General features: G+C 39.9%; 1 protein-coding gene across 6 annotated transcripts in view; it reads right to left on the reverse strand.

Annotated features, from left to right (window-relative positions):
- LOC107266345 (protein tincar) overlaps window positions 1–6,326 on the reverse strand; it is a 70,485-nt gene extending 64,159 nt beyond the window's left edge. For all 6 annotated transcript variants that reach the window (XM_015736736.2, XM_015736734.2, XM_015736735.2 and 3 more), the window contains exon 1: window positions 5,471–6,326. The gene's annotated coding sequence lies outside the window, so the exon portion shown is untranslated. The remainder of the gene's footprint in view (window positions 1–5,470) is intronic.
- Between the last annotated feature and the right edge of the window lie 2,317 nt (window positions 6,327–8,643).

Genomic DNA, 8,643 nt, shown 5'->3' on the forward strand with positions numbered 1-8,643 from the left:
GGCTGACAAAAAATTCTCTTTATCTTGAATTAATACATTTGAACAGAGAACAATATAATTCCATAAAATCCAATTGTCCACCATATATTTATACGTATACAAAATTGCATCGATAAATCCTTATACAAGATGCACTATGCACTTTTGCGCGTTGCAGCGGAATGCAACGTCGATATATACACAGAGCCAGCTTTTTATACGTGACTATAGATATACGCGCAAGGTATCAATTTAATTTTTGTCCCCCATCGAAAAACCAACAAGGTAAAGAACAAGGTAGTAAATAACGAGGAGTGGGGCTGGGGTGAAAGGGGGGAGGAAGGGGGAAGAAAAAGTTACCAAAAAAAAATAGCGACGAATTAAGAACGAAAGCGAAAGCTTAAAAACTGTGCATCCTCTCTAGTGGAATGCACTTTTTTTTTTGTTTTTGCGCGCGATCGACCGAGTGCATTCTTGAGTCACGCTCGAGCGAGAGCGTCTCGAGAAGAAAAAAAAAAAAAGAAAATGCATTCGGCGGGATCACCGAGGGGGTGGCAACCGTATCTCTAGCTGAATACACGTTCACGTGCATCGCGATGCATCGTTGCGATAGCGAACCAGTAACGAGAGAATTTTCTTTGCGGAAGTGCATCGCCGGTGCATTGGAGCGATGCAGGTCATTTGATCGGGTTGATAATGAGAAACGCTTGGTTCGCGTATCGAGCGAATTAAATGACGGGTTTGCGGGCCCGTTTATCATTGCAATATTAATGGGAGATGAAAGAGTAATAAAAAAAAATAATAATAATAATAAAACTGATGCACTTTCACGATGACAATTTTGTAATTATCTTGGAATTAAAATTATTCGTTAGCGACGAATCGATTTAACCTCAATTACTTATTGGATTCGAGTGTCCTATTATTGCTTTATTATTTGGAGAGTCTGTCGACGGTGCATCCGATGCACTCGTGTGAATTATTACATGCAGTCTTATGAATATTCATAAATGCACAAAATCGAGTGCAACTGCACTGGCACTTTTGAAAGTGCTTATCCATTGTCCTGTAGAGCTAACGTGTACGGTATCATTGATAACAGCCGTGATATTTAATGCATTTTTTTAAATGCACTTTTTATCAGATGCATTTTTCCTTTTTTTTAATTTCAAACAGTGTCAAACACTTTTGCAGCTCGGCCAAGCGTCCCGCGCGTTGCCCGCTTGAATTCGCGACGGAAAGATTTTTCCTGAATATTCATGCAGTTGCACCTCTCTTAGCTAAAGTGCAGCGATTATGCGACCAAATATTTCGAGGCCGCCGGAGAGAACGAAGAACGCACGGATGCACCTCGATGCACTTATGCTAAATATTCGCGGACCATCGGTACAGGGTGTCCTGAAAATTAAAGAATTTGCCTGCTTCCGTAATTTTCGTAAATAATATTTATTCCAACTCCGTAACATTTATCGGCACTGCGATGCAGCGTAAGTGTTGGCGATGCACTTTTTCACGTATTCGAAAAAAAAAAAAGAAAAAAAAAGTATCTACCTGGTCACGTAACAAATAAATAGACGCAAAGTGCCGACAAATGTTATTCGCCGCTACGTGACGAATGCAAACTCGTTTCGATCGGACGGCTGCAATAAATGCAACTGCATACAGGGTTGGCACGACAGTAGAATTGCAAAGGGGAATTAACAGAGCAGCAGCGAGAGTAACAGACCCTGCACGTGCATCGGAGAGAGAGAAGAACATAGGACGACCCATGCAAAATAAAAAAAAAGCAACGTGTGCGCAGAAATGCATGTAACTGTTAAAAAAAAAGGAGTAAACTAAATATCGACAATCGAACTGTAATTAACGATCGCTAATGAGCCGAACGAATGGACTGGGATATGACGAGTCTAGTGCAAATATCATTCGGATGCACCCGAATTCATTAGATTTTGATTAAACGCACAGAGGATGATTTTATGCTATCGTGAAGTTAGGATTTCATGTGATAAAATCCAAAAAATACCTGAACTTCGCATCCGATGCATTTCTATGGATCCTGATATTTTTTTTAAACTTCGGTCATTCTCCCCCCCCTCCTCAAAAATGGCATTTTCAAAAACGGTACGCCAACTTCCAGTCCACCATCAATTACCGTGTCAAAATAATAAAAGAGTCTATAAAAAGTCTGAGAAATTCAAGTATACCGTAATAATAACCAAAAAAAAAATTTCGATAAATCCAAAATCCTATGCACCGACCTGCAACGATAAACTGCATCAGGTTAAAGAAAAACAATGAAACACGCCCCTTTTCCCAGAAGCGCAAGGTATAACAGACAGCCTAGAATTTTTATCAACCTTTCATCCCCATTTACAGCCGAGTAAAGAAATGAAAAAAAAAAAAAATTGCATCCCCTTTCTCTTAATAAAAAACTACCCTATCATCAATGCCGGCCTTCTTGGCTACGTCTTCCTGATGCAGGTAGATGCAACGTGCATGGAATAAAGAGAATAAACGAGCCGAGCGGCCGATCGAAGCAGGCAGGGCACGAGCCTCGAATTATTATTGGATCGAACCGGTTCTTAAAAGGGCCCTAAAAAGGAAGAGCTCAAAAAGGTAAGGCCCCGATGTAGCTACCTTGCCTCCCCTCCCGTTGTCCCCTTTAACCCTCTTACTCACCCCTCCTTCCTATCTTCACGTCTTATATGCATTTTTTCTACACGTTACATACTCGTCCTACGATTCAGTGCACTGCGCTGCATCTTACTGCACTTTACTATACTGCACCCTATACTCCCAACTACCTTGCATTTTGCCAGGTCCAACATCACTCCTCTCGGCAACCTCGACGAACCTTAAGAGTCCCGCCAATTGCCAAAGGCGGAGATGGGTGAAAAAAAAAATTCAAAAAAAAAAGTACCCACAACGCAAGAATGATACATCAGACAAAAACCTGACAAAGGGTATCTGGTCCGGACCCCCGTGGAAGGTACGTCAAAGAGTGTCTGGATCGGATTAGACGTGTGAAATTCGAAAAACTATAAAAAAACGTTGATAAGCAAAAAAATTTTTGTTTCCAAAAAAAATTTCAAAAATACCCGGGAATAAAATTACTGCGATTCGATAGTGATTTTCATTTGATACTTGTTGCTCCATTTTTTTGCCAGACTCACCGTAACGTTAAACAAGCGTAAACTGAGGCTGCTGCTAAACACAAGGGAACCTACGTGCACACGTATCACGGTAAAGTATTACCTACGCAGGATTCAATTACCGTCTAATTATACCAAAGTGTAATTAGGTTTTCTCGTCACGCTCGAGGTCAATTATTATACTGCGACACGATTGGTTACAATTCGAATGATTACTTTTCATTATGATACGTCCACCTTCCCGGCACTCGATATTTAATCCGTCCACGTGACAGTGAGACTAGTTAAAATTATTTTTCGTCCCGTCGATCAACTTCCGGTTCAATTATTTTTCCTAAAATTTTAATTATAATCATAATCAACGTTTCGCTTGCTCGTCGCGCTATTCGGAGATTTTTTTAAAACTTATTATTATTTTTGTCCTATATTCCCAATTATATTCGCATCCCCAGCTACACGCACTATCCGTATGAATCTTCGGTGAAAGCTATTAGCCCGTTAATCGGCATGAATTCCACGTAATGAGATTAATTAGCCGTAACGAGAGACTTCCTGGCAAGATGACGAAGGTCGGGGAGAGTCGACAATACGAAAAGGAGACGGGGGTACCAATCAAAGAAAAAAAAATATCAATGCTCGAGATTAATCGATATCCGACTAACCAGCATCTCGATAATCCCTTTCTTCGACTCTCGAGGTTAATTAACGGCGCCTAATTAAATCACACGGGATACAGATACTCGAGTAAATTCGTTGCTGCGCAGGATGAATTCTTTGTATTTCGAATTTTGGGAGTGAAGATAATTTTGAAAAAAAATTCCTAAGGGTGAATCATAATTTTTAGATTTTTTTTCACAAATTCTTCATTTCGTTAGCACCCGCGTAACGTACTTCGTGGCGAACTTTTTACTCGTCATCCACCTCCCCCACTGTCCACCCCCTAAGAATTAGATGCCAATGGCGTGCCAGAAGAACGAGACCTCTACCCGGTGCCAATAAATTAGTGTCTAGAATTATTGTAGGGTTGCACGCCATACCACCATTAAATAGCAGCTTATGGTGTCTCCCTATCTTGTTATGTCGTTGGCAATGGTACTACGCAACCTAAATAAGAAAGAAAGAGACGAAATTCTTATCCCACAAAAGCATCCCGTATTGTCCCAGTGAAGCCACGTGTCTCTCGCGCAGACCCCACCGATGCAAAATATCCCATAAGAACACGACGACCTCCATTTAACGATTTATATCGCAAGCTAGCAACGACAATGCCAATTAGTATTTACAGAACGAAGTTAAATCTACGCCTATTCGGATATTCATGGCCACGAAAAATTATTCGTCATAAACGCAGGGATAATATTACCAAAAAATACTACGCCGTAAAAAAATCTTCGTAAATTAAAATCTATTCGTAACGTTAAAATCTCACGATAAATTAAACCGTCGAAAGGAAGCAAAAAAAAGTTCCAGAGATAATAGAATTAATAGACTCCTTTATCAGAGTCACATGAATTCTAAAAAAGAATGAATTAAAAAAAGTTCGTCAGCCATTTCGAAACAACCGACAACACAAGTCTCAAAGATCTCGTTGTCCGTTAATTAAATAGAGAATAAAGAAGGCGAGTACAGCCCGACTATTGTCGTTGTGTCGCAAGATGCCAGAAGTCGGTGTTGAAATTGTTGTTGTTCGTGCTTCATGGGGTACCCCCGAGTCGTCATGGTGTATATATATACAGTAAATAGAAGAAAAAATAGTCCCTGTCGAACGTTACACCCTCGTACCACCATAATGGTATACCACTCTTGTGTGTTTTTCTTACGCATTACTCTTGTCTTCTCTTTTCCTCCTTTGTACTCTGTGTTCTGTGTGTTGAACTCTCCGCCTCGAGTCACGATCCATTGTTGTCTCAAAACGGAATCTTTTTCGAACCCATCGATACAGACTCCTTCTTCCACCCCCTTTCAGCCGCCAAAGCTCTTATTAACGAAGCTAATTTGAAGATCGATCGAGACCAGAAACCCCCATAGACACTCGACACTGACCAGTCTTGTAATTTTGTTTCTCTTACTTTTCTGTATTTTATTTTATGTTTCCACCGTACGAGTTTTCGAACGAGTTGGATTTCGTAAGGACGGCCTATTACTCGGTAACGGAATGCAGTTTTATCGCCTCGGCATGATTACTTCCCGTCGATATGCTCTTCTTTTTTATTTATTTTACACGTCAGCAAAGTACGCGGTGTTTATCTAGTAATACTCGTCTTGGAAAATTTGCATTCGAGTAATGCAGATAAAATATACTGAGAACGGTTAATTTTTAGTGAAACTTTTTTCCTTACCTTTTTGCTTTTGGTCAGAAGAAAAATCGGGCGATCGTCTCAGCGTGAAGGAAGTCTCGTCCGATCCGGGATAATCCACAAGCATCAATCGACTGTCGATACTTGTCAATCACTCAAGTTCACTGAGAGACACACACCGTGAGATTAAAACACACGCGGAAGTATCTTCTTCCTTTTATTTTAAATATTTAGACTCACTTCGAATACGATGGATTTACGATTTTTATTATTCAAATGTCACTTGAGAGCACGTAGCATATTTCACTAGAACGATCAGAACACTCAATATATTTGTTACCATAGATATATCCGACATATATTTATACCAACACTTTATAAAAGTCACACAAGATTCGTCACGACTATCGCATCAAAATCCCAGACACAAGTCAATCACGTATATTGTATGAAGAAACATAAAACCGCTAGTACGTTCAAATAACTCGAAACAACTCACTTCCCGCGGTTCATTGGATATGTCAATCTGTACAGGGATACTGTATTGGAGAGAACAAAAATATTTAACATACTCGTAACCGATTCGTGTCGAGTTTCAGATGTCGAGGAAACCAGACTCAAACCTCAACGCTACTGTGGTTCGTGTCCAGGATAAGTTCAAAATATCACATTCACTAGTTCGAAATAATCGTATTCACTGTTTCTTCGAGAAAATAATAACAAAAATAAATGCAATAAATCTTTTCTTCCGTCGTTAAAAACCGCACTATCTCGTTCACCAAACTCGACTCGACTTCGCTCAAATAGATTTGATTTAAAAACAATCAAAGCCAATAATCGAGACTAATCGAGTGGCAAAGCCGGCCCGAGCACCCGACTAGATGTTACTCGCTGAGCACTCACGCTCGCTCTGAGAGTCGGCCAGGCTTTACATGCCGACGCGCATCCGCACCGCGCAGCCATCCCCACCACACACTTTTCATCCCTCGATCAGCAAACCTGAGAACTGAGAATTCTACACGAGAGTGGCTCTCAACGTGGGTAAACTTTGACACGGTATTACGTGAGGATTCTTTCGTTTTTCATATATACAATTAAAATCAACAGCTTAATTATCAATTATATTAAAACGAGCTACTTATATCTTCGTGTCGGCAACAACCCTTTTACAGGACTTTACGACTTTCGTCATTAAGGTCGGAGAATATTTACGTACGCTCGAGAGCCCGCAACTTTTTTAATCGGGAGCAGCCAAAGTAGATGCTGCAAAATGAAATTTTTTTAGATTGACTACAGACGAATATGAAAGGGTGGAAAAAGTTTTGAATTAAAAGAAAAAATAAAATGAGTCAAAAAAGTAAGATACCGAGGAACATCAATGGACATAAAATTTATATGAAAAATTTCACTTCGAGCAGATACGCGTAATTGCGTTTAATTTCATCGCGATTCGCTTATAATAACGGAAGTGACGCATATTACGAAAACCATAATTCGCAATCGGCCTGTAAACGTCTTCTGCGAATTTACAGGATTCGTTATCCATGTAAAACCGAAGTAATCCGGATTTGGTCGAATGAATCGCGTAAGAACGTCGGCGACGTGAATAAAGGAGCGAACGATAGCAAATGAGACAAGAGGACAAATAGCGCGGAAGCCTTCAAGGATAAATGGGATCTTTTCTTCAAGTCTGAGTTTTCCTTCTGTGATATCCCGAGGCCAATTTTCAAACTACCCTAAACTACCCGGTAGTTACGTGAGACTAGAGAATGTTTTTCAAAATTTTACAAATATCACAAAATTCCATTCTGAACTTTTTTTTCAAAGTACAAATCACGATAGGAAAAAGAAATTTTTTGTATAATAAATTTAACAGATGCAATTAGCTTTGAAAATTTCAATGCATTTTTGCAATGCAGACGAGTCACGTGTCTCTATTATCATATATCCTGATATTAACGTCGTTAGCACGAGTGTTTATGTCATGTATTACATATATCTATTAGTATGAAGTACCCAAAGCAGATGCAACAAGGACCAAAATTCGATGCAGCTGTAAATGCATCTGCAGTTGCATCGGTACCCTCTTAATCAAGAGATGCAGATTGGAGACGTTTGCATATCCAGTTCTCCCTTAAATTCCTCATGAACTTCGGAGCAGCAACCCTCGAGTGCTGCTTCCATGTTTCGCAACTACCCCTGCAATTCCCAATACGATTTCCTGCAGCAGCCCCGAAATTACCCGCAATTCCATACACACCTCCAAGAACCCTGACCTTCAGGAAGAAAGTTGTAAAATTTGAAAAAAAATTTCCGAAAAATATAATGCACGTCGCAGTGCAAAGTGCATCGCACTTCCACACGATGGGCCATTTTCGTTTTGTCGGCTCTCGATAATGGAATTGATCGAACGAGATTGAATGGGACGTTTTCACACGGATGCCTACATACGTGAAAGACTCGTAAAAGGGCCAGGGCCCGAAAATGGCCAAGAAATAAAATAGCACGTAAAATACGTAATAGGGTGGGTTGCCTTGCGTTACTTGAATTAGTGGCAGATAAATGGCCACCCTTAGAATCGTAACTAGATTTAGCCCCAACGAATTCGTTAATATCAAGCAATTTGATAATTACTATTTTTTCTCTCACTCTCGCTTCAACCCCAGTATGGCCCTTCGGTCTGTTCGAATCGATAAAAAGACAAAGCAAGAACGAAAAAAAAAAAAAAAAAAAAAAAAAAAAAAAAAAAAAAAAAAAAAAAATAAAACAGATTCAAGAAACACCAACGGGATCTGTAAATAAAAAGAAATATTCGAAAAACCTCAAAAAATTTAACCCCCCCCCCCACCGGTGAACTTTTTTTTTTTACGAAAATTTTCCATCCCCCTTCTCAGTATTAAAAAATGAATGACAGTCTGATCGTAAAGTCTGACGATTTGACTATTGATTTTTAAGGGATGAAAAATCGTGAGATAGGGGTTGATATAAAATACTCTATAGGTTACATAGCTGAATATAGATATAGTGTAGGAGTAAGGAAGCTCATTTTTGTGGGTCACGTATCGATATATAGTGTATTGACCTGGGGTGAACATCCCTTCGCGTAGTAAAGACCCGTAGTAGGTAAAACCATCTACCTAGCAGTACCACCCCTCAGATTTCCCCACCATTTTCTATCGTGAGCGTACCCAGTCCTTCCACTCCCCCCCCCCCCC

This window comes from Cephus cinctus, unplaced genomic scaffold (genome assembly GCF_000341935.2).
Source record: "Cephus cinctus unplaced genomic scaffold, Ccin1 Ccin1_scaffold0307, whole genome shotgun sequence".
Classification (NCBI taxonomy): Eukaryota; Metazoa; Arthropoda; class Insecta; order Hymenoptera; family Cephidae; genus Cephus; species Cephus cinctus.